At 38.4% G+C, this 24,580-nt stretch overlaps 1 protein-coding gene across 50 annotated transcripts in view; it reads right to left on the reverse strand.

The window, feature by feature from the left end:
• The window catches only part of ZBTB20 (zinc finger and BTB domain containing 20), an 863,472-nt gene that overhangs the window by 615,690 nt on the left and 223,202 nt on the right, over positions 1 to 24,580 (reverse strand). For all 50 annotated transcript variants that reach the window (XM_060417945.1, XM_060418065.1, XM_060418031.1 and 47 more), the window contains one exon: positions 19,477 to 19,522. The gene's annotated coding sequence lies outside the window, so the exon portion shown is untranslated. The remainder of the gene's footprint in view (positions 1 to 19,476; positions 19,523 to 24,580) is intronic.

The following is a 24,580-nucleotide window of genomic DNA, read 5'->3' on the forward strand; positions in this document are numbered from 1 at the left end:
GGGAGAAATGATCAAGAATTCATGTGACTCCTCTACTAACCCTTGAGATCAAAGCAGGTGATGGAATTAACAAAGGCAGCTAAGAATAACAATAAATCCAGTCCCTTTCCTTGTAGCTTAACTAACTTTGGCTTTCACAAATAAGAAGTTTGCAAGATTTTAGGAAGAAATAGTTAAGCTTCTTTAATCCATTCCTGAATGCTTATTTTTGCTGTGTTTACCATCAGGATGAAGAGGAGGGTCAACTGGATGCCCCTGAAGCAGACATTTTAATTTTACATTGTTAATAGTGGACAGACAGGACACACACCCCCTTACCTGACTACTCTAACACACACACACTTTGTGCACACAACATTTAGCAACTTGTAAGAATTTAGAGATCAAATTTCTTGTACTCTAGATTTTTCCCTCACTGGCTTCTTTATATTTTCCTGCTCCTAGTTCAAGCATTATTTCCACAGGAAGTCCATCAATGACCCTCTCCACTTCCCCAGCTAGTCTTGTTTTTTTTTTTTTTTCCTGTTGTACTTCCTAAATAGCCTATAGTGTTTTCTGCTCAGTCATTCAGTGATGCCCAACTCTTTGTGACACTATGGATTATAGCCCAGCAGGCTCCTCTGTCCATGAAATTCTCCAGGCAAGAATACTGGAATGGGTTGTGCCCTCCAGGAGATCTTTCAAACCCAGGGATCTAACCTGCATCTCTTTCATGTCCTGAATTGGCAGGCAGATGGTTTATCTCTGCTCCACCTGGGAAGCCCCTCAACTTCTAGTATCAATTCTAAAATCTTACTATATGCCCATTGTATTATTAAAAAACCATGAAATCCTTGTATTACCAGTAGATCCTGGAAAATTCATACTGCATTCTCAAAGAGGCAGAATTTCCTTTACAAGAGGGCCATCTAGTAATTCCACCCTGGAAGGAATAGCTGCTTTCTAGACATATCTTATTAATTTCTCTTTTTGTTTCCTCCCATACACACATAATAGTCAGGCAACAGTGAACACTGACAGTTTAGGAATCAGTGAAATAAAATGGACTGGAATGGGTAAATTTAATTCAGATGACCATTATATCTACTACTGTGGGAAAGAATTGCTTAGAAGAAATTGAGTAGCCCTCATTGTCAACAAAAGAGTCTGAAATGAAGTAGTTGGGTGCAATCTCAAAACCAACAGAAGGATCTCCGTTCATTTCCAAGGCAAAACAGTCACTATCACAGTAATCCAAGTCTACGCCCCAATCATTAATGCTGAAGAAACTTAAGTTGAATGGTTCTATGAAGACCTACAAGACCTTCTAGAATTAACAGCAAAAAACATGTCCTTTTCATCATAGGGAACTGGAATGCAAATTACGAAGTCAAGAGATACCCGGAGTTAACAGTCAAGTTTGGCGTACAAAATGAAACAGGACAAAGGCTAACAGTTTTGCCAAGAGAATGCACTGGTCATAGCAAACACTCTCTTTCAATAACACAAGAGAAGACTCTACCCATGGACATTACCAGATAGTCAATACTGAAATCAGATTCATTATATTCTTTGCATCCAAAGATGGAGATGCTCTATAGAGTTAGCAAAAACAAGACCAGGAACTGACTATGCTCAGATCATGAACTCCTTATTGCCAAATTCAGACTTAAATTGAAGAAAGTAGGGAGAACCACTAGACCACTCAGGTATGACCTATATCAACCTATATCAAATCCCTTGTGATTGTACAGTGGAAGTGACAAATATTCAAGGGATTAGATCTGATAGACAGAATGCCTGAAGGACTATGGACAGAGGTTCATGACATCATACAGAAGGCAGTGATCAAGACCATCCCCAAGAAAAAGAAATGTAAAAAGGCAAAACAGTTGTCTGAGGTGGCCTTACAAATAGCTGAGAAAAGAAGATAAGCAAAAGGCAAAGGAGAAAAGGAAAGATATATCCATCTGAATGCAGGGTTCCAAAGAATAGCAAGGCAAGATAAGAAAGCCTTCCTAAGTGATTGATGCAAAGAAATAGTGGAAAACAATAGAAAGGGAAAGACTAGAGATCTCTTCAGGACAATCAGCAAGGGAACACTTCATGCAAAGATGGGCACAATAAAGGACAGATAATGGTATGGAACAGACAGATAATGGTATGGAACTAACAGAAGCAAAAGATATTAAGAAGAGGTGACAAGAATACACAGAAGAAAAGATCTACAAAAAAAAGATCTTCATGAGTTAGATAACCATGATGGTGTGATCATTCACCTTGAGCCATACATCCTAGAATGCGAAGTGAAGTGGGCCTTAGCAAGCACCACTATGAACGAAGCTAGTGGAGGTGATAGATTCTAGCTGAGCTATTTCATATCCTTAAAAAAATGATGCTGTGAAATATGCACTCAATTTGCCAGCTAATTTAGAAAACTCAGCAGTGGCTACAGGACTGGAAAAGGTCAGTTTTTATTCCTATCCCAAAGAGGGGCAATGCCAAAGAATGGTCAAACTATCGAACAATTGCACTCATCTCACATGCTAGCAATGTTCGAAATTCTCCAAGCTAGGCTTCAACAGTACATGAATTGAGAATTTCCAGATGCTCAAGCTGGATTTAGAAAAGGCAGAGATCAAATTGCCAACATCAGCTGGATCATTGAAAAAGCAAGAGAAATCCAGAAAAAACATCTACTTCTGCTTCATTGACTATGCCAAAGCCTTTGACTCTGGATCACAACAAAGTGTGGAAAATTCTGAAAGAGAACCACCTGACCTGCATTCTGAGAAATCTGTATGCAGGTCAAGAAGCAACAGTTAGAACTGGACATGAAACAATAGGCCAGTTCCAAACTGAGAAAGGAGTACATCAAGGCTATATATTGTCATCCTGCTTATTTAACTTAAATGCAGAGCACATCATTCGAAATCCCAGGCTGGATAAAGCACAAGCTGGAATGAAGATTGCCAGGAGAAATATCAATAATCTCAGATATGCAGATGACACCACCCTTAGGGCAGAAAGTGAAGAGGACTAAAGAGCCTCTTGATGGAGATGAAACAGGAGAGTGAAAAAGTTGGCTTAAAGCTCAACATTCAGAAAACTAAGATCATGGCATCTGGTCCCACCACTTCATAGCAAACAGATAGGGAAATAGTGGAAACAGTGATAGATTTAATTTTCTTGGGCTCCAAAAGCAATGCAGATGTTGACTGCAGACTTATAATTAAAAGACGCTTGCTCCTTGCAAGAAAAGCTATGATAAATCTAGACAGCATATTAAAAAGCAAAGACATTACTTTGCCAACAAAGGTCCATCTAACCAAAGCTATGGTTTTTCCAGTAGAAATGTATGTATGTGAGAGTTGGACCATAATGAAAGCGGAGGACTGAAAAACTGATGCCTTTGACCTGTGGTATTGTAGAAGACTCCTGAGAGTCCCTTAGACTTCAAGGAGACCAAACCAGACAATCCACAAAGGAAATCAGTCCTGAATATTCACTGGAAGAACAGATGCTGAAGCTGAAACGTCAATACTTTGGCCACCTGATGTGAAGTACTGATTCATTGGTAAAGACCCTAATGCTGGGAAAGATTTGAAGGCAGGAGGAGAAGGGGACAACAGAGGATGAGGTGGTTGGATGGCATGACTAACTTGAGCTTGAGCAAGCTCCAGGAGTTGGTGATGGACAGGGAATCCTGGCGTGCTATACTCCATGGGATCACAAAGAGCTGCACACAAAGAGCAACTGCACTGACTGATACACACGTGCTGCCATCCTCCTGCCATCTCAACTCATGAGTTACAGCATCGAGGTCTTCTTGCGCAGAGCTGTATTTCTAGTGCCCCAAACTGGGTCTGATGTTAACCACCACAGAAGCTTGATCCATACCAAAAAGTAATCTGGAATTTAGCAGGAAGATACTTTTTCCTCTTTGGTTCTTATAGCAATAGGAACAAGACAAATTAAAAGAGCTAATTCAATTAGTATATTTTGGAAGCAAATCATAATTTTGTATATCAAAATCACTTTGATATTTAACTATGTTACTATTTCAGAGATTACTTTTCATTTCTATTTAATCTTTATTTTTCTGGCAGGGATATCTAGTACCTACTTTTAATTCTGTCTGTCCTTTGAGCATACAATTGTATTATCCAGAACAGAAGTACAGCAGAGGAGCTCCAACTTATAACTGTCTCCAGTAGATGAGACATAGTTATATATTTTTTAAAATTCAAATTGTTGGCCTATTGAGTATTTGTAAAGAAAACACACCTGTAATATCACACAATCATGAGTTGGAAAGGACCAACAAATGCTTCCAATTCTGTTGCAATTCTCTCAGGACTGGCTTTACTTTCTGCTCCGTCTATTTACCCTTATCTAATAATACTTCTTACTTACATTTTCAGCATAAAAATATTTCAACCCTTTGGAAACTAACTTGGGAGAGGTATAAAGAATGCAGGTTTTTCACGTGAATAGAGTTTTTTTAAAATTCTGTCTCAGTCACTTACTGGCTCTGTAAGGTTAGATATTAACCTCTCTGAGTTGAGTCTTGCTTTCTCAATTCAGTCCTGGATGCTCATGACTTCCAGTTATTACTTAATGGAGGTGTATTTTTATACAGCCAGATTCATAACACTCTAATAAAGATCTTGTCTATGATAAATATGATAAATATAAAGATCCTATGATAAATATAAAGATTATATTATCTCATTGCTACAGTAAGCTGTTATTTAGTACAATGTCCTTTGTCACTTTATGACACTAAATTTTAGGTGCATACTTGGCCTATAATATCTTGATATCACTATGAAAAAGTTTTGTAACTAATAATTTATGTCATGAGTAAAGAGGCTTTATAAATAGCTGTGCAGAGAAGCAAAAATCAAAGGAGAAAAGGAAAGATATACCCATTTGAATGCAGAGATCCAAAGAACAGCAAGAAGAGATAAGAAAGCCTTCCTCAGTGATCAGTGCAAAGAGATAGAGGAAAACAATAGAATGGGAAAGACTAGAGACCTCTTCAAGAAAATTAGAGATACCAAGGGAACATTTCATGCAAAGATGGGCTCAATAAAGGACAGAAATGGTATGGACCTAACAGAAGCAGAATAGATTAAAAAGAGGTGGCAAGAATACACAGAAGAACTGTACAAAAAAGATCTTCATGACCCAATTAATTATGATGGTGTGATCACTTATCTAGAGCCAGACATCCTGGAATGTGAAGTCAAGTGGTCCTCAGGAAGCGTCACTATGAACAAAGCTAGTAGAGGTGATGGAATTCCAGTTGAGCTATTTCAAATCCTAAAAGATGACGCTGTGAAAGTGCTACACTCAATATGCCAGCAAATTTGGAAACCTCAGCAGTGGCCACAGAACTGGAAAAGGTCAGTTTTCATTCCAATCCCAAAGAAAGGCAATGCCAAAGAATGCTCAAACTATGGCACAATGCACTCATCTCACACGCTAGTAAAGTAATGCTCAAAGTTCTCCAAGCCAGGCTTCAACAATATGTGAACCATGGACTTCCAGATGTTCAAGCTGGATTTAGAAAAGGCAGAGGAACCAGAGACAAATTGCCAACATCTGCTGGATTATAAAAAAGACAAAAAAGTTCCAGAAAACACATCTACTTCTGCTTTATTGACTATGCTAAAGGCTTTGACTATGTGGATCACAATAAACTGTGGAAAATTCTGAGAGACATGGGAATACCAGACCACCTGACCTGCCTCTTGAGAAATCTGTATGCAGGTCAGGAAGCAACAGTTTAGAACTGGACATGGAACAACAGACTGGTTCCAAATAGGAAAAGGAGTATGTCAAGGCTGTATATTGTCACCCTGCTTATTTAACTTATATGCAGAGTTCATCATGAAAAACGCTGGGCTGGATGAAGCACAAGCTGAAATCAAGATTGCTGGGAGAAATATCAATAAACTCAGATATGCAGATGACACCACCCTTAGGACAGAAAGTGAAGAAGAACTAAAGAGCCTCTTGATGAAAGTGAAAGAGGAGAGTAAAATATCTGGCTTAAAGCTCAACATACAGAAAACTAAGATCATGGCATCCAGTCCCTTCACTTCATGGCAAATAGATGGGGAAACAGTGGAAAAAGTGGCTGACTTTATTCTTTTGGGCTCCAAAATCACTGCAGATATTGACTCTGGCCATGAAATTACAAGATACTTGGTGATTGGAAGGAAAGTTATGATCAACCTAGACAGCATATTAAAAAGCAGAGACATTACTTTGCCAACAAAGGTCCATCTAGTCAAGGCTATTGTTTTTCCAGTAGTCATGAATGGATGTGGGAGTAGGACTATAAAGAAAGCTGAATGCCGAAGAATTGATGCTTTTGAACAGTGGTTGGAGAAGACTCTTGAGAGTCCCTTAGACTGCAAGGAGATCCAACCAGTCCCTCCTAAAGGAGATCAGTCCTGAGTGTTCACTGGAGGGACTGATGCTGAAGCTGAAACTCCAATACTTTGGCCACCTGATGAGAAGAACTGGCTTATTGAAAAAGACCCTGATTCTGGGCAAGATTGAAGGTGGGAGGAGAAGGGGATGACAGAGGATGAGATGGCTGGATTGCATTACCGGCTCAACGGACATGAGTTTGGGTAAACTTCAGGAGTTGATGATGGACAAGGAGGCCTGGTATGCTGCAGTTCATGGAGTCTCAAAGAGTCAGACATGACTCAGCGGCTGAACTGAGTGAACTGGAAGTTACTTGAAAATACTATGGACCTTAAAAATATATTTAGTATCTCAACATACATAGATTCACAGAAAATTTGGACATACCAAAGTCAGTTTTTAATTCTGTACTGCATCTGTGAAGGAACTATAACTCTGTTGATTATTTCTTCTATGCCTTAAGTTCAGCATCTATAATGAAGGGGAAATTTCAGTAGTTTAAGAGTATGAAAGAGAATGTACTCACAATTCAACTACATCCATAAAAATACCAAAGTTTGAATGCAGGATGTATTCTACAAATGCTGAACAGATATATTTCGTCAACTACAGAGGAGAGAAAGAATTAATGTGTAAGTGTACAAATAAGCAATCTGTAGTTATTTACTACAGAAAATTTAAGTTACACTCTGTAGTATGTTGAATATATCCTCCAAATTTTCATGTCTATCTAGAAACTCAGAATCTGACATTTATGGAAATCAGGGCATTTGTAGATATAACTAGTTAAGGATCTTGTGATGAAATCATCTTGGATTTAAGGTTCAAGTCATTTAATCCAATGACTGGTGTTCTTATAAGAAGAGGAGAGAACAGAGAGATACACACAGAGGGGGAGGACACATAAAGGTGGAAACAGAGTTTAAAGTTATGCTGCCAGAGTACTCTCACCTGAAAAATCCCATGGACAGAGGAGCCTGGTGGGCTACAGTCCATGGGGTCACTAAGAGTCGGGCACGACTGAGCGACTTCACTTTCATTTATTGGAGAAGGAAATGGCAACCCACTCCAGTGTTCTTGCCTGGAGAATCCGGGGAGCCTGGTGGGCTGCCGTCTATGGGGTTGCACAGAGTTGGACACGACTGAAGTGACTTAGCAGTAGCAGTAGCAGTAGATGATTATGGTATTCATATAATCAGGTTGAAAACGAATACAGTTATGTCAATAGCTAGAACTATTTGCATTGAGTGAATCAATCAGTAAAAAATAAAACAAAAAGGTGATGTTGAACATGGATCAGCATGAAACAATTATTTTATAAATTAATATTAAATCTTTGTCACAGAGGAAAGAACATTGTTACTAAGAAGCAAATGATTCAACAGTATTAGTAATGACTAGGTTATAGAGCGTTTCTTAAATTCTTGTTTCTTTTTAGATAAGTATAATGTTCTAACCAAATAAATCCTACGTTTCATGTTATTTCAAGGCCTAGCTCAAATCCTGTGTTTTACTTGCAGCTCACTGAGCTCTTATTTCCACTGAAATATTTCGTACTTAATAACTTGTTCATCGATAACAAATGGGTTTCATCTTAAATCAACTGCCATCAACTGGTAAGTTAGCTGAAGTGTTGTCCTCAGGAGAATACTTAGACCAGGCTGTGGTCTAGTGGAAGAAAGAACCATGATAGATGATTGATAGATTCATTGTCCTTCATGGGCAGTGAAGGGGAGTAGGGGGACATGGGTCCAGAGTCATATTTGACAACAAGAATGCTAGTATTTGTACTTTTATAGCAATTATTTTTCACCAAATCCAGATCTAGAGTATACATTTAATATTGAGTATCTTACTTTAATTTATATCCTATATATTCAAGTATACTATAATATTCTTATAGCCAAAAACCATATATACTTTATGTCTATAGCATAGGTTCAGTCATACCTTGCAAAATAGGCACTTGCTGACAACAAAATGACTTTTTAAGACTTTACTCATATTACTATTATTCATAAACAATATCTCAAAAGATTATTAATATTAAACCATTCTAAAGAAACTTTAGAATGCTTACTTAACTTACATGCAGAGTACATCATGAGAAATGCCCAGCTGGATGAAGCACAAGCTGGAATCAAGATTGCCGGGAGAAATAAAAATAATCTCAGATATGCAGATAAAACCACAACTTATGGCAGAAAGCGAAGAACTAAAGAGCCTCTTGATGAAAGTGAATGAGGAGAGTGAAAAAGTTGGCTTAAAACTCAACATTCAGAAAACTAAGATTGTGGCATCCAGTCCCATCACTTCATGTCAAATAGATGGGGAAACAATGGAAACAGTGGCTGCCTTTATTTTGGGGGGCTCCAAAATCACTGCAGATGGTGACTGCAGCCATGAAATTAAGACTCTTGCTTCTTGGATGAAAAGCTATGACCAACCTAGATAGCATATTCAAAAGCAGAGACATTACTTAGCCAACAAAAGTCCACCTAGTCAAAGCTATGGTTTTTCCAGTAGTCATATGTAGATGTGAGAGTTGGACTATAAAGAAAGCTGAGCACTGAAGAATGATGCTTTTGAACTGTGGTGTTAGAGAAGACTCTTGAGAATCCCTTGAACTGCAAGGAGATCCAACCAGTCCATCCTAAAGGAAATCAGTCCTGAATATTCACTGGAGGGACTGATGCTAAATCTGGAACTCCAATACTTTGGCTACCTGATACAAAGAACTGACTCATTTGAAAAGATCCTGAAGTTGGGAAAGACTGAAGGCAGGAAGAGAAGGGGACGACAGAGGATAACATGGTTGGATGGCATCACCAACTCAATGGACAAGAGTTTGAGTAAGCTCTGGGAGTTGATGATGGACAGGGAATCCTGGTGTGCTGCAGTCCACGGGGTCACAAAGAGTTGGACACAACTGAGTGACTTAACTGAACTGAAAGAAACTTTACTACATAAACTCTCAATTTTAGGTAAATGTGTTGACTTCATCAATTCCAGGTTCAAATTAAACATCAGTAAATCAATAATATTTCAAAATGAAACATATGCCTGCCAAATAATATGTTGTTACAATAATGGAACAAACAGAAGATAAAGAAAACAAGCATTCAAAAAATAGATTTAAGTTTTTTAAAATTCTAAATATACATCTTTAAAAAATACATTATATATATTTAGTATGCCCTACAATTTCTATACCTTTTTCAGTAGACTGCATCTTCTTATATCTAGTAAGTGCTGAAGAAATCCCTGTCGATTAGTTTAGAGTTACATTAAAGAAATAGTTCCATTTTATATTCCCTCCTGCTTAGCAAATGTATTTATCATATTCCATAACAGCTCACAGTTTGTTATACATTAACTGCTCATTCTCTGTGCCAATAAGACTGTGTTGGAACAGCAAATGAATTTGGTACGTTCATTTAAATGATTCTGCAAACCACAGGCTACTCAGTTGTCTAATGATAAGAGAGTCTCAAAGCCACCTGATCACCATTATACTCCCTTATTTTTTTGGACTAGCATGGTCAATACTGTCAGGATCTCAACACAGAGAAGAATGAGAAGGAAAAGTTTACCTCAGACATAATCATGAAAAGGGGCTTTATTAATTCAGGCACCAATGGTGATGTGGCTAGATTGGAAGGAGAATGGAATATAGGATTTGAAGTGCTTTATCTGCTCCAAGACCAATGCTGGTTTTGGCACTTCTTTCACTCTAGTGAGTTGCAAAAAAACAAGCAGGTGCTAGCAATCTGAGAGACCACATGCCAGCTACAGCTGGTTCAAACTGATTCAATTACATCTGCCTGAATAGTCCCAGGACATCAAACCAGTTGAAGAGATCTATAGGTTGCAAGGAGACCTTGTCTATCCTGAGACAACCACCTGCAAATCTCCACGTTTGGATAAACGTGATCATTCTGTCCCCAGGCACAGGAATACAGACTGGAGTTAGGGGCGTGGGGGAAGGGGAATGTGATTTTAATTCACTTTAAAATTAAAAATTGGTTGGAGAGAGAACACAAAAGGTCCCTTTGAATTTTCATCCTTAAAATCTGAGAGTAGCTGAGGTCTTAAGGAGACTTTGAAACAGTCTGATTCTGTGATAACATTTCCCAAATCATTGAGTTCAGCGCATTTACAGAACATGCTCTTGGGATCTGGACTTCGCTCCAAACCTTGTTTGTACAAAAAGGGGCCAAGCAGCTGGGAAATTCTGGAGTGGAGTGTGTCCTCATTAGTTCCCATCTGCCACCAGAACTCAGCTCATGGCAAGTTTGGCTAAGTCCTGGTGTACTCAGGTCCAAATGTGGGTCAGTTTTAATTACACGATACAGAATTCTGTGTGCAGTTTTTAAATCCTTATTATACAGCACAGAGGAATGGGCAGCTCTCCAGCTAATCAATTTTTTAAAAGTACATATATAAAAATTTTAAACCAGGCTAGACAGACAGTGGGTGGAAAAAAAATCTTATAAATGAGTACAAGGGTTACTTAAGAGAATTATTAGTGAAATTGGGTCATGAGCAAGTCTGCTTTAAGACTTCAAAGTGAAGACAAACTGTTCCAATGGTAAGATAGAAAACTTAAAATGAGGTGCACAATGCCCCTTGCTCCTCAGTGTAAATGAGTAACAACAAGGCTGTGACCAGTTTATCATAAATACCTATGGCAACACTGGCTTTCACATAAGCAGAGAGATTCCTTATTTTGTTATTCTTTACACTTACTTATTTTCAAGGAATAACTCATGATAGATATTGTAAAAAAGGGGGAAAAATCATAAACTACCTGTTAAGAGTGAAAACAAGGATGAAGGAGAGGAGAGAGAGAGAGACAAGGAAAGCAGAGTGCACATGTGTTGAGAAGCAGACTCTGAGCATGACTTGGCTCTCAATGCCATCCACACAAACCGGGGCCAGAATCAACCCATGCAGTCTATGTTCAGAATCCATCCTATCCAAAAGCTTCATCAGGTGCAGAAGAGCTAAAACACAGCCTTCAAAGACAACTGTCAGCAAAAAACTCAGGAGTGAAGAGGTAGACAGTCAATGTTGGACATTTATACAATAGCTTAATGCACCATTTTTGATGGATAAAATGTCCTTTGGCACAAACCCTAATGGCAGAAAAAAAAATCCCTTAAATGCTCAGAGTATTTTGGGGGCTTCTGACTGAGTTGTTAGGAAACTGATACATTTAAAAGGCAGGAATGAATTTTGAGTTCATATACTACCATTTAACATTTACTGGCAGTATGATCTTGGACAAATTGCTTATTCTTTCTGTGTGTAAGGTGTTTTTTTTTCCCACCTGTAAAATGGGCAAAACAGCATCTACCTAACACTGTTGAAAGAATTATCAAATATATATATATTAATATAATATACATAATAATATATATATATACATAGATATATACATACATATATATCACTTCAGTTCAGTTCAGTCACTCAGTTGTGTCCGACTCTTTGAGACCCAATGAATCGCAGCACGCCAGGCCTCCCTGTCCATCACCAACTCCCGGAGTTCACTCAGATTCACGTCCATCGAGTCAGTGATGCCATTCAGCCATCTCATCCTCTGTCGTCCCCTTCTCCTCCTGCCCCCAATCCCTCCCAGCATCAAACTCTTTTCCAATGAGTCAACTCTTCGCAGGACGTGTCCAAAGTACTGGAGTTTCAGCTTTAGCATCATTCCTTCCAAAAGAACACCCAGGGCTGATCTTCAGAATGGACTGGTTGGATCTCCTTGCAGTCCAAGGGACTCTCAAGAGTCTTCTCCAACACCACAGTTCAAAAGCATCAATTCTTTGGCGCTCAGCCTTCTTCACAGTCCAACTCTCACATCCATACATGACCACAGGAAAAACCATAGCCTTGACTAGACGGACCTTAGTAGGCAAAGTAATGTCTCTGCTTTTGAATAGGCTATCTAGGTGGGTCATATCTTTTCTTCCAAGGAGTAAGTGTCTTTTAATTTCATGGCTGCAGTCACCATCTGCAGGGATGTTAGAGCCCAAAAAGATAAAAGTCTGACACGGTTCCCACTATTTTCCCATCTATTTCTCATGAAGTGATGGGACCGGATGCCATGATCTTCGTTTTCTGAATGTTGAGCTTTAAGCCAACTTTTTCACTCTCCTCTTTCACTTTCATCCAGAGGCTTTTAAGCTCCTCTTCACTTTCTGCCATAAGGGTGGTATCATCTGCATATCTGAGGTTATTGATATTTCTCCTGGCAGTCTTGATTCCAGCTTGTGTTTCTTCCAGCCCAGCGTTTCTCATGATGTACTCTGCATATAAGTTAAAAAAGCAGGGTGACAATATACAGCCTTGACATACTCCTTTTCCTATTTGGAAGCAGTCTGTTGTTCCATGTCCAGTTCTAACTGTTGCTTCCTGACCTGCATACAGATTTTTCAAGAGGCAGGTTTGGTGATCTGGTATTCCCATCTATCTCAGAATTTTCCATAGTTTATTGTGATCCACACAGTCAAAGGCTTTGGCATACTCAATAAAGCAGAAATAGATGTTTTTCTGGAACTCTCTTGCTTTTTTGATGATCCAGCAGATGTTGGCAATTTGATCTCTGGTTCCTCTGCCTTTTCTAAAACCAGCTTGAACATCTGGAAGTTCACGGTTCACATATTGCTGAAGCCTGGCTTGGAGAATTTTGAGCATTATTTTACTAGCATGTGAGATGAGCGCATTGTGCCATAGTTTGAGCATTCTTTGGCATTGCCTTTCTTTGGGATTGGAATGAAAACGGACCTTTGCCAGTCCTGTGGCCACTGCTGAGTTTTCCAAATTTGCTGGTATTTTGAGTGAAGCACTTTCACAGCATCATCTTTCAGGATTTGAAATAGCTCCACTGGAATTCCATCACTTCCACTAGCTTTTTTCGCAGTGATGCTTTCTAAGGCCCACTTGACTTCACAATCCAGGATGTCTGGCTCTAGATGAGTGATCACACCATCATGATTATCTGGGTCACGAAGATCTTTTTTGTACAGTTCTTCTGTGTATTCTTGCCACCTCTTCTTAATATCTTCTGCCTCTGTTAGGTCCACAAAATTTCTGTCCTTTATCAAGCCCATCTTTGCATGAAATGTTCCCTTGGTATCTCTAATTTTCTTGAAGAGATCTCTAGTCTTTCCCATTCTGTTCTTTCCCTCTATTTCTTTGCATCGATTGCTGAAGAAGGCTTTCTTATCTCTTCTTGCTATTCTTTGGAACTCTGCATTCAGATGCTTATATCTTTCCTTTCCTCCTTTGCTTTTCGCTTCTCTTCTTTTCACAGCTATTTGTAAGGCCTCCCCAGACAGCCATTTTGCTTTTTTGCATTTCTTTTCCATGGGGATGGTCTTGAGCCCTGTCTCCTGTACAATGTCATGAACCTCATTCCATAGTTCATCAGGCACTCTATCTAGCAGATCTAGGCCCTGAAATCTGTTTCTCACTTCCACTGTATAATCATAAGGGATTTGATTTAGGTCATACCTGAATGGTCTAGCGGTTTTCCCTACTTTCTTCAATTTGAGTCTGAATTTGGTAATAAGGAGTTCATGATCTGAGCCACAGTCAGCTCCTGGTCTTGTTTTTGTTGACTGTATAGAGCTTCTCCATCTTTGGCTGCAAAAAATATAATCAATCTGATTTCAGTGTTGACCATCTGGTGATATCCATGTGTAGAGTCTTCTCTTGTGTTGTTGGAAGAGTGTGTTTGCTATGATCAGTGCGTTTTCTTGGCAAAACTCTATTAGCCTTTGCCCTGCTTCATTCTGCATTCCAAGGCCAAATTTGCCTGTTACTCCAGGTGTTTCTTGACTTCCTACTTTTGCATTCCAGTCCCCTATAATGAAAAGGACATCTTTTTTGGGTGTTAGTTCTAAAAGGTCTTGTAGGTCTTCATAGAACTGTTCAACTTCAGCTTCTTCAGCGTTATATCCCTGGGTTGTGAAGATTTCCCTAGAGAAAGGAATGGCTACCCACTCCAGTATTATTCTTGCCTGGAGAATTCCATGGACAGAAAATTCTGGAGGGCTACAATCTAATGGGTCACAAAGAGTCGGATGCTACAGAGCAACTAACACAATGTATCTATATATAAACATTTCTCTGGAATATAAAAATCACTCTGTATTGGTATACACTCCTTGAGTTGAGTGTCACTCCTTGGATGAAAAGCTATGACCAACCTAGAGAGCATATTAAAATCAGAGACATTACTTTGCCAACAAAGTTCCATCTAGTCAAAGCTATGGTTTTTCCAGTAGTCATGTTCTGATGTGAGAGTTGGACCATAAAGAAAGCTGAGCGCCAAAGAACTGATGCTTTTGAACTGTGGTGTTGGAGAAGACTCTTTAGAGTCTCTTTCACTGCAAGGAGATGAAACCAGTCAATCCTAAAGTAAATCAACCCTGAAAATTCATCGGAAGGACTGATGCTGAAGCTGAAGCTCCAATACTTTGGCCACCTGATGCGAACAGCTGATTTATTGGAAAAGACCCTGATGCTGGAAAAGATTGAAGGCAGGAAGAGATGGAGTTGACAGAGGATGAGATGGTTGGATGGCATCATGGATTCAATAGACATGAGTCTGAGCAAGCTCTAGGGGTTGGTGACGGACAGGGAAGCCTGGTGTGCTGCAGTCCATGGGGTCACAAAGAGTTGGACATGACTGAGCAACTGAACTGAACTACCCACTATTCTGTGTAACCCTGACAAGTACATGAACTTTTCTAAGCTTATTTTCTCATCATGGATAAAGCAAAAACATTAAATAGATAACTATTAAAATCACTGCAGATGGTGACTGCAGCCATGAAATTAAAAGATGCTTACTCCTTGGAAGAAAAGTTATGACCCACCTAGATAGCATATTCAAAAGCAGAGACATTACTTTGCCGACTAAGGTCCGTCTAGTCAAGGCTATGGTTTTTCCTGTGGTCATGTATGGATGTGAGAGTTGGAATATGAAGAAGGCCGAGTACCAAAGAATTGATGCTTTTGAACTGTGGTGTTGGAGAAGACTCTTGAGGGTCCCCTGGACTGCAAGGAGATCCAACTAGTCCATTCTGAAGGAGATCAGCCCTGGGATTTCTTTGGAAGGAATGATGCTAAAGCTGAAACTCCAGTACTTTGGCCACCTCATGTGAAGAGTTGACTCATTGGAAAAGACTCTGATGCTGGGAGGGATTGGGGGCAGGAGGAGAAGGGGACGACAGAGGATGAGATTGCTGAATAGCATCACTGATTCGATGGATGTGAGTCTGAGTGAACTCCGGGAGTTGGTGATGGACAGGGAGGCCTGGCGTGCTGCGATTCATGGGGTCGCAAAGAGTCGGACACAACTGAGCGACGGAACTGACTGAAGATCCCTTCAAGTTCTAACCCTATGTGATTTTTATAATTTTTTCTAAAAGAAATTAGAGGTAATTAATTAGAACTTTTAGAACAATCAATGTGACAATGTCCAGACCAAGATACTTGCTCTCAGGCAAATAGGTGATCTTCCTTCAGCATCTAAGTTGTAGTAGTGGTGGGGATAGTGTTGGAAATAATAATAGTTGGGCTAAGATTTATTCAGCATTTGCTATATACCAACCCCTGAACTAAGAATTTTACATGTGTTGTTATATCTAACTCAACACAGCAATATATAATGTAGATACTACTATTTTTTCCAATTTTCCGAAGGATTAACAAAGCAAACAAACAAACAAAAAAAATTAGGTTACCTTGACTGGGTCTATACTAATAAGTGGTGAAGACAAAAGGAGCTCTGCTGACATATCTCTGTATGCTCTTTGAGAGCAAGGACCCTGTTTTATCTATTTAGCCTAACTCAGTGTCTAACAAATGGTACGTATTTAATTATTGTGCGGAATAAAAGGAAGGAAGGAAATGAGGGAGGGAAGGATAAAAGGAAGGGGAAAGAGAAAGAAATTATATCTAGACATGCTATGTCCTCAATAAATATTTTCTTCCTTTAACCTTTTCTTTCTTTAACCCTGAAATCATGGGGAAATCTGCAGTTATGCTCAGGAATCCTAGGGTTTAGTGATGTCTCCCTCCTGAGTATTCCAAACTGTAATTCCTAGTACAGGTCACTGAAGCATCTGCTATCATCTGGTTTCGTATTCTAGCTAATACATAGTTTTGGTTCTCTCTCAGTTCTAATATTAGTCTAACAAAAGAACATAGTTGATTCTACCACACTAAGTTTCTGGAAAAAACTAATGTCCCTGATATTGGTCTCTCACCCACTGGTGTAAACTAAGATGAAAGAAAAGCTGTTCCCAGAGGAAACAGATTATGTACTTCCATACCTAATAGTACACATGAATATCATCAACCAGAATTTGAGATGCCTAAGAAAGATGTTTTGATGCAGATAATGGGATCACTTTGGTACCTCTGCCATTGTTATATGACTGCCTCGTGCCATACTTAATGGAACTTTAGAGGGGCGTTAACTAAAGCAGGTCACGACAAAGACTACTTTGACTCTACTTCTACTTGGCTTTTTCTTCATTTATTTACAATTAGAATTCAGTGAATAACAGAAACCATAATTATAAACATGTGTACAGTAAATACAGGGCCCATTACTTATGTTTAGGAAAACACAAATTTTTAAATGTGATCTGATCTACCTGATCCTAAGAAAGCCTGCATAGTTTGTGTTTTCATTGAGATAGTGATAGGGTTGGGGTAGGAGGGTTTGGGGGAGAAAATGATTGCTTAGGAAAGCCATAGCATTGCTCACATAATACAGAATTTTATTTATCTATGCTGAAAACATTTTCAAGGTGACTAGTGACTTAGTCATTGACTGCCTCAGCATTCTGTGTAAAATAGGGATAATGTAAAGACTTTTCTCATAGTCAGCAAAATGAATGCAAAGTATATTGCAAATAGTGTTATGGTAGTTCTTGATTATGTTAAGTATCAATTCTTTTATATTCATTTCTCATTTTAAGGAAAGAATTTATCAGTAGTCTCATCTCCATCTCATCCGCAGTGTGGGAGCTAAAGGAAGTACATGAAGACCATCCAAAATATAAAGCAAATAACAAGTTTCTAGGTCTCTATTCTTTCAGAAATGTTCTATTTATACATGCATTCATTCAACATGTACTTACCACCTAGTATGTACAAGGCATTGTACTAAGAGACTGTGGAAACCCATATACTTAGCTCAGTACCTATGTGTCTTACTCCCAAAAAGGTCAATTAAATTCATATTATGGTAGTTAAAAAAAAAAAACAGATTTAAACAGGTCAATAAAAGGAGAAGATATACAAGCTCTAAGATTCTATGTTACTAAATACCAATAAAAACTCATAAGCACTTTTAAAAGACTAATGCAAGTCAGTTGAATAAGTTTTCAATATCAGGAATTTGGTACTACCAAATAAATTATTTAATTAAATGCTTTGTATATTGAGTTGCCACTTTCTATATTTATAGAACATTAGCTAACTAGTATGGGATATAGTTCATAATAGCTTATCTATGTTAAAAATATAGATACTTGTCAGACAACTTGTAGAGCTGTTACCTAAAAGAAACATCACTAACAGAAATGCTTAGGAAAAAACATCAAGAGACTAGGATTTGATAAAGGATTTCTTTTGTGGCTCAGCTGGTAAAGAATCTGCCTGCAATGCGAGAGACCTGGCTTCAATCCCTGGGTTGGGAAGATCTCTGGAGAAGAGAAAGGCTACCCACTCCAGTATTCTGGCCTGGAGAATTCCATGGACTGTATAGCCCATGGGGTAGCAAAGAGTCGGACACGACTGAGCGACTTTCACTTTCAGTTTCAGGATTTGATAAAGCTAAAGGATGATACTGCAGTCTTAAATTTTACATCTGGATTTTAGTTCCTTTTCAAAGATAATTATCTAATTTTTCCTTATTTTCTCTCTCACTTCCACTCAGCTGCAATGGAGACACATGCACAAATCAAGAAATCGTCTTGAATTTTCTTAATATCACTTAAATTTTCTGAATATGCCCCATGTGTCCACTAATAGCCAAATGCTTTCAAATCTGTTCAGCTAAATGGATCAATAACTACATCCAGCCTCACATCGTGGGGTTGCCAACATAGTGAAATTGAGCCAAACAGAAAATGTCTCTATGAGGACAAAAATTATTATCAACCCAGTTATCCTGAGAGATCTACTCTCCCCAAGTATTTGGAGAACTTAGCATACACATTATCTAGGGCAGTCAACAGTTGCTAAGATAATATTTGAGACTGAGAACAAAGAATTTGGATGAAATATTTGGGAACTAGAATCAGTGAGTTTTATAATAAACCAGTGTAATAGCTCAAGGACTACATCAAGCAAGAATCTTTCAAACTTGGAAGACACAAAATATGTACCAGTACAAGCAAACTGCTAACAAGCTTCTCTGTGTACTCAATCATACGACACAGCTGCAAACAACAATTGACCAGGTGCAACCAAGCTTTTGAGAATTCCTGCCTGTTGCCCAGAAACCACAACACCACACAGTTGAGGTTTTCAAACAGGTGCAAACATTTTTTTTTCCCATTACTCTAGTGCTTGAGACAGTGCAGCAGACAGGAAGTACATCTGCAACTACTCCTTACCTAAAGCAGCCACCACAGAAAACAAACTCAAAAGTAACACAAAAAAAGTTTTAAAACAATAGTGTCAAAAACAGTAGTTTTGCAATAGTCTCTGATCCCACATCAGGAGCCACTTTAATAGAACAGTTCCATAAAACAGTTTCTAAGATGAATGCTTTGTAACTAAAATTATTCTGCTTCCTCAAATCTTAGAAATGTTTATTTGATTCTTACAATAGAGTGAAATGCAAGGTATATATAAAATGTAATATCCTTTGATGCTTGTCAATATTTGAAGGTACTCAAAAATTAACATTTTCACATTATGAAATCTGTAAGCAATTTTAATGCCCCCAAATGTAATCACTTACCAGCTAATATATAGATTAACATAACTATAGGTAATTCATATACATACCTGTGCAGCTATGGGGCACAGACAGACTTGTAATTTATCAGGTACTCTGAAATGTAAAACAAATATATTTTGTAAGTAAAAATAATTTTTGAAGTGGAGCCAGTATTTATGCTGAGACAATTTCTGCAGACAAGTAGAAAAGATTGTAGTCCTTAAACAAGTAGGCCATTTTATATCTGAATTTTCCCCATAGGATATTTCAGTTCACCTTAAATTCATATGTGTGAGTATATGCACACACAGCTTCCTGGAGCAATGTGATCAAAAACAAGTACCAGCAAAGGACTAAGACTCACCATGGTCTCTAAAATGAAAATATTTTTACCAGAGGATGAAATAAACACTTAAAAATGATTTTTTTCTTTGGTATTCTTCCATGACTAGTGCCTTCCTAATAGAAATATGACTGCTACTCAGATTCATCAACACTCAGTTTGGACTGGTGAGGAAGAAATGTGCTTTTGTAGAGCAGTCCACAGAAATGCATAAATAAATAAAAATAAGCTCTATGTTCATTAACTTAAAGTTACAACAGCAAATAGAAATGAGATTTCTGTAAGAGGAAATGCTAAAGCCACATTAGATATGATGCCTCAATGCAACACAGTGAAAAAACTGCCATCGAAGTAGGTATTGGTAAAGAAGTCAGCTTAAACAAAGTATGCAGAGTGTACAATTAGACCAAAAAAATATCTGCATGAAGGTGGAAACTGTATTGCAAAATGCAGCCTCTGAACTACTGTGACCCTTAAACATATTTCGTAATCTCTCTGAAAGCAAACTAAAATATTTAATCTCTATACTTCTAAACATAGTTGATGACAGAAACATATTAAAGTCATTAAGTCTAGTTGATAAAACTTGCTTAAAAGTGTGAAAACAATAATCAATTTTTATGATGACAGTGAAACACCTCTTCATACACTTCTGAGGGGAGTAGGAATTGCTAAAATTTTTCTGGAAAACTATTAAGTAATATGATTAAGAATTTAAAACTCAGAATCTTTAATTCTACAGTAATTTTAATTCTAAACCTCTACCTTACATAACTGAGCATCAACAGAGATTTATGTTGGCAAAAAACTAAAACTAACCTAGCTAAGCTAAATTTTCAACAGTAGAAAAATAATGTATAGCACATCCATATAAAGAAATATTCTAAAGTATGTTATAAACATACAGAGTACCAATTGTATGGACATAATAGAATTTGTGTGGCTGAGAGAAAAAATAAGAACACAAAAAATTAAATGATTATATTTGGATAATAAGATTATTCATGATTTTAATTTTTTCTTTTTACTTTCATACATAGTTAATCACTACAATAAACATTATTTTTATAATAAGAAAAACATTAGTTGTCAGAGAAGGGTAAAGGAAAAAAGTTTTAGAGTGCCATATGGAAATGATAAATCTAACCTTCGTATGTGAAATAAATTAACTCAGTCACACATGAAATCCACTAAGAATACCTACAGTGAAAAACACATCCTCCCTGGTTCCTCATAGGGGTACAGCCAGGGTCTCTTCTATTCCATTGCTTTAGAATATAAACCAGTAATTTGATAACACATTTTTTAATCATCTTAGTAAAACTTCCTTAATTATGCAGAGTGAAATGATGGCAAGAACAATTTAGGACTACAAATCTGTTCAACTTATTACAAACTTATTTAATAAGTCAACAATATTTAGTGAGCATCTATTGCATGAAAGTACTGTTCAGCATTATACTATAAAAGATAAATTAGAAAACACCTTACCCTCATAGAACTAACAATTTAAAAGTACTTTTAAAATTAATGCGATTCTTTTGCTGTCTCTCATACAGAGTTATTGTTACCATCTTTCTAAATTCCATGTATATGCATTAGTATACTGTACTGGTGTTTTTCTTTCTGACTTACTTCACTCTGTATAATCGGCTCCAGTTTCATCCACCTCATTAGAACTGATTCAAATGCATTCTTTTTGATGGCTAAGTAATACTCCATTGTGTATATGTACCCCAGCTTTCTTATCCATTTGTCTGCTGACGGACATCTAGGTTGCTTCCATGTCCTGGCTATTATAAATAGTGCTGCGATGAACACTGGGGTATACATGTCTCTTTCAATTCTGGTTTCCTTGGTGTGTATGCCCAGCAGGGGGATTGCTGGGTCGTATGGCAGTTCTATTTCCAGGTTTGATGCATGATACAGGATGCTCGGGGCTGGTGTACTGGGATGACCCAGAGGGATGGTATGGGGAGGGAGGTGCGAGGGGGGTTCAGGATGGGGAACACGGGTACACCCATGGCAGATTCATGTTGATGTATGGCACAACCAATACAATATTGTAAAGATTTAGCCTCCAATTAAAATAAAAAAAATTTATATTTAAAAAATTAATGTGTTCCTATTAATTTTACTGTGAATCCAAAACTGATCCAAAATAATAGTCTTTAAAAAACAACAACAAAAAAAAACAAAACAAAATTTAAAATATTTACTACAGCTCAGATAGAGACATAAACACAATACATACAGTTTACGAAACTTGTGACAGATCTGGCACACTTTGAGAAAACATATCAGGTTGACTTTTTTGTATGACTGAGCAAAAACTGATATTTACATAACACTCAATAAGTCTTAAGTACATGAATGTGTATCACTTATAAAATGCCCTAGTAAATTACTATAAGTGTGTATTTTTTATCCTTCAGACTTTATTTTTTTGGTCTCCAAAATCACTGCAGATGGTGACTGCAGCCATGAAATTAAAAGACGCTTACTCCTTGGAAGAAAAGTTATGACCAACCTAGATAGCATATTCAAAAGCAGAGACATTACTTTGCCTACTAAGGTCCATCTAGTCAAGGCTATGGTTTTTCCTGTGGTCATGTATGGATGTGAGAGTTGGACTGTGAAGAAGGCTGAGCACCAAAGAATTGATGCTTTTGAACTGTGGTGCTGGAGAAGACTCTTGAGAGTCCCTTGGACTGCAAGGAGATCCAACCAGTCCATTCTGAAGGAGACCAGCCCTGGGATTTCTTTGGAAGGAATGGTGCTAAAGCTGAAACTCCAGTACTTTGGCCACCTCATGCGAAGAGTTGACTCATTGGAAAAGACTCTGATGCTGGGAGGGATTGGGGGCAGGAGGAGAAGGGGATGATAGAGGATGAGCTTGCTGGATAGCATCACTGATTCTATGGATGTGAGTCTGAGTGAATTCTGGGAGTGGTGATGGACAGGGAGGCCTGGCGTGCTGCGATTCATGGGGTCGCAAAGAGTCGGACATGACTGAGTGACTGGACTGAACTGAATTGAGTCTAATTTTTGTTAATAGAATTATATTTTAGGAGACCAGTATGAAAGAAAATTGATTCAGTCTCAGATATCAGATGTGTAAGACTATCTCTGATTATCTAAAGCTACAGAAAACATATACACAATTATTAAGAAGATATAGTTATTTATTGTCATCCGAAGTAAATAAGTGAGTTACTTTCTAACTTTGCCAAAGACAATGCTGTACAATCACCTCCAGGGAAAGAAAAGGCAAGGCTGGACAGACCAGGGCTGAGGGAATCCCTAGCCAAGGTGGGTGGTGGTGAGGGATGTGAAGCACTTGGCTGTGCAGATAAAAGAATGCAGCACACAGTATCCTTATGACCTGTAACCATAGTGGGCATTTGCCTCTCAGAAGCTAATGCCACACGATCACCCTCTGGTTCAGTGAATGGGGTTAGCCTGTGTGAGGCTGTGCCACACAGCAAGAGAAGCTATTTATGGGATCAAGGACTTGTGGGTCTGGGACAACAGCAGAGTTATATGAGGCAGGATGGTGGATAGCTGATTAGTTTTTGCTACCAGAGACACCTAGAATTGAGTTCTAGATCCCTCTTTTCAATTGTATGATCTTAAATGAGTTACGTTTTCCCTGTCTGTAAAATGATGATCAGGCTCTCCTGACGGTGCAGTGGTAAAGAATACACCTGCCAATGCAGGAGATGTGAGATCAATCCCTGGGTCGGGAAGACCCACTGGAGAAGGAAGTTGCCACTTCAGTATTTAGTATTCAGGAGTTCCCACTCCAGTATTCCTGCCTGGGAAATCCCATAGACAGGGGAATCTGGCAGGCTACAACCCATGGGGTCGCAAAAGAGTCGGACATGACTTAGTGACTAAACAACAACAAAAATGATGATCATGTTACCTAACCTATAAGATTGTGCCTATGTATCCCTGGAAGCTCAGTCTGTAAAGAATCCACCTGCAATGCAGAAGACCCTGTTTCGATTCCTGGGTCCAGAAGATCCCCTGGAGAAGGGATAGGCTACCCACTCCACTATTCTTGGGCTTCCCTGGGTGGCTCAGATGGTAATGAATCCATCTGCAATGCGGGAGACCTGGGTTCAATACCTGGGTTGGGAAGATCCCCTGCATGGCAACCCACTCCAGTTTTCTTGCCTGGAGAATCCCCATGGACAAAGGAGCCTGGTGGGCTACAGTCCATGGGGTCCCAAAGAGTTGGACATGACTGAGTGACTAAGCACACATTATATGCGATAGCACAGTATGAAAGCAAACATTGCTGAACAGAAGCTATTAGTATTGTCCTGGTTGCAGGAGGAAAGGAGAGGATGTTTGTACCTTTAAGCTAAAGAAGAAGTAAGGCGTTACAAAGATAGCTTGCTCAATATACCACTTTCTATTCTACAGCTCATCTAGGAGCCAGTCATGTGCTGGACGTTCACAGAACATTTCTGAATCAGTAAACACTCGGACAATATTAATAGCTACAATGTGCGACTCTAACCAGCATTTTAAAGCACTCATTTGAGTACACAAAAGGAAGGCAGTAATATGTGCCCATTTTTCTGAATGAAAAATGAAGGACCACTGTCTACACTTAACTGAAACAATCAGGAAATGGAACTATAAGGGCAAAGGTAAACATAATTATTCAGCTGGAATCAGGATCAGGTGTTGTAGGCTCCCTAAAAGTCACACACGAACAGTATCACTTTTTTAGGTATTCTAAAGAGACTCTGCAAATGACCTGAGTTCACATATAACACAAGGTTTTGCAAATAGAAGTAAAAAATATTACAACT

The sequence above is a fragment of the Ovis aries genome, chromosome 1, assembly GCF_016772045.2.
Source record: "Ovis aries strain OAR_USU_Benz2616 breed Rambouillet chromosome 1, ARS-UI_Ramb_v3.0, whole genome shotgun sequence".
NCBI lineage: Eukaryota > Metazoa > Chordata > Mammalia > Artiodactyla > Bovidae > Ovis > Ovis aries.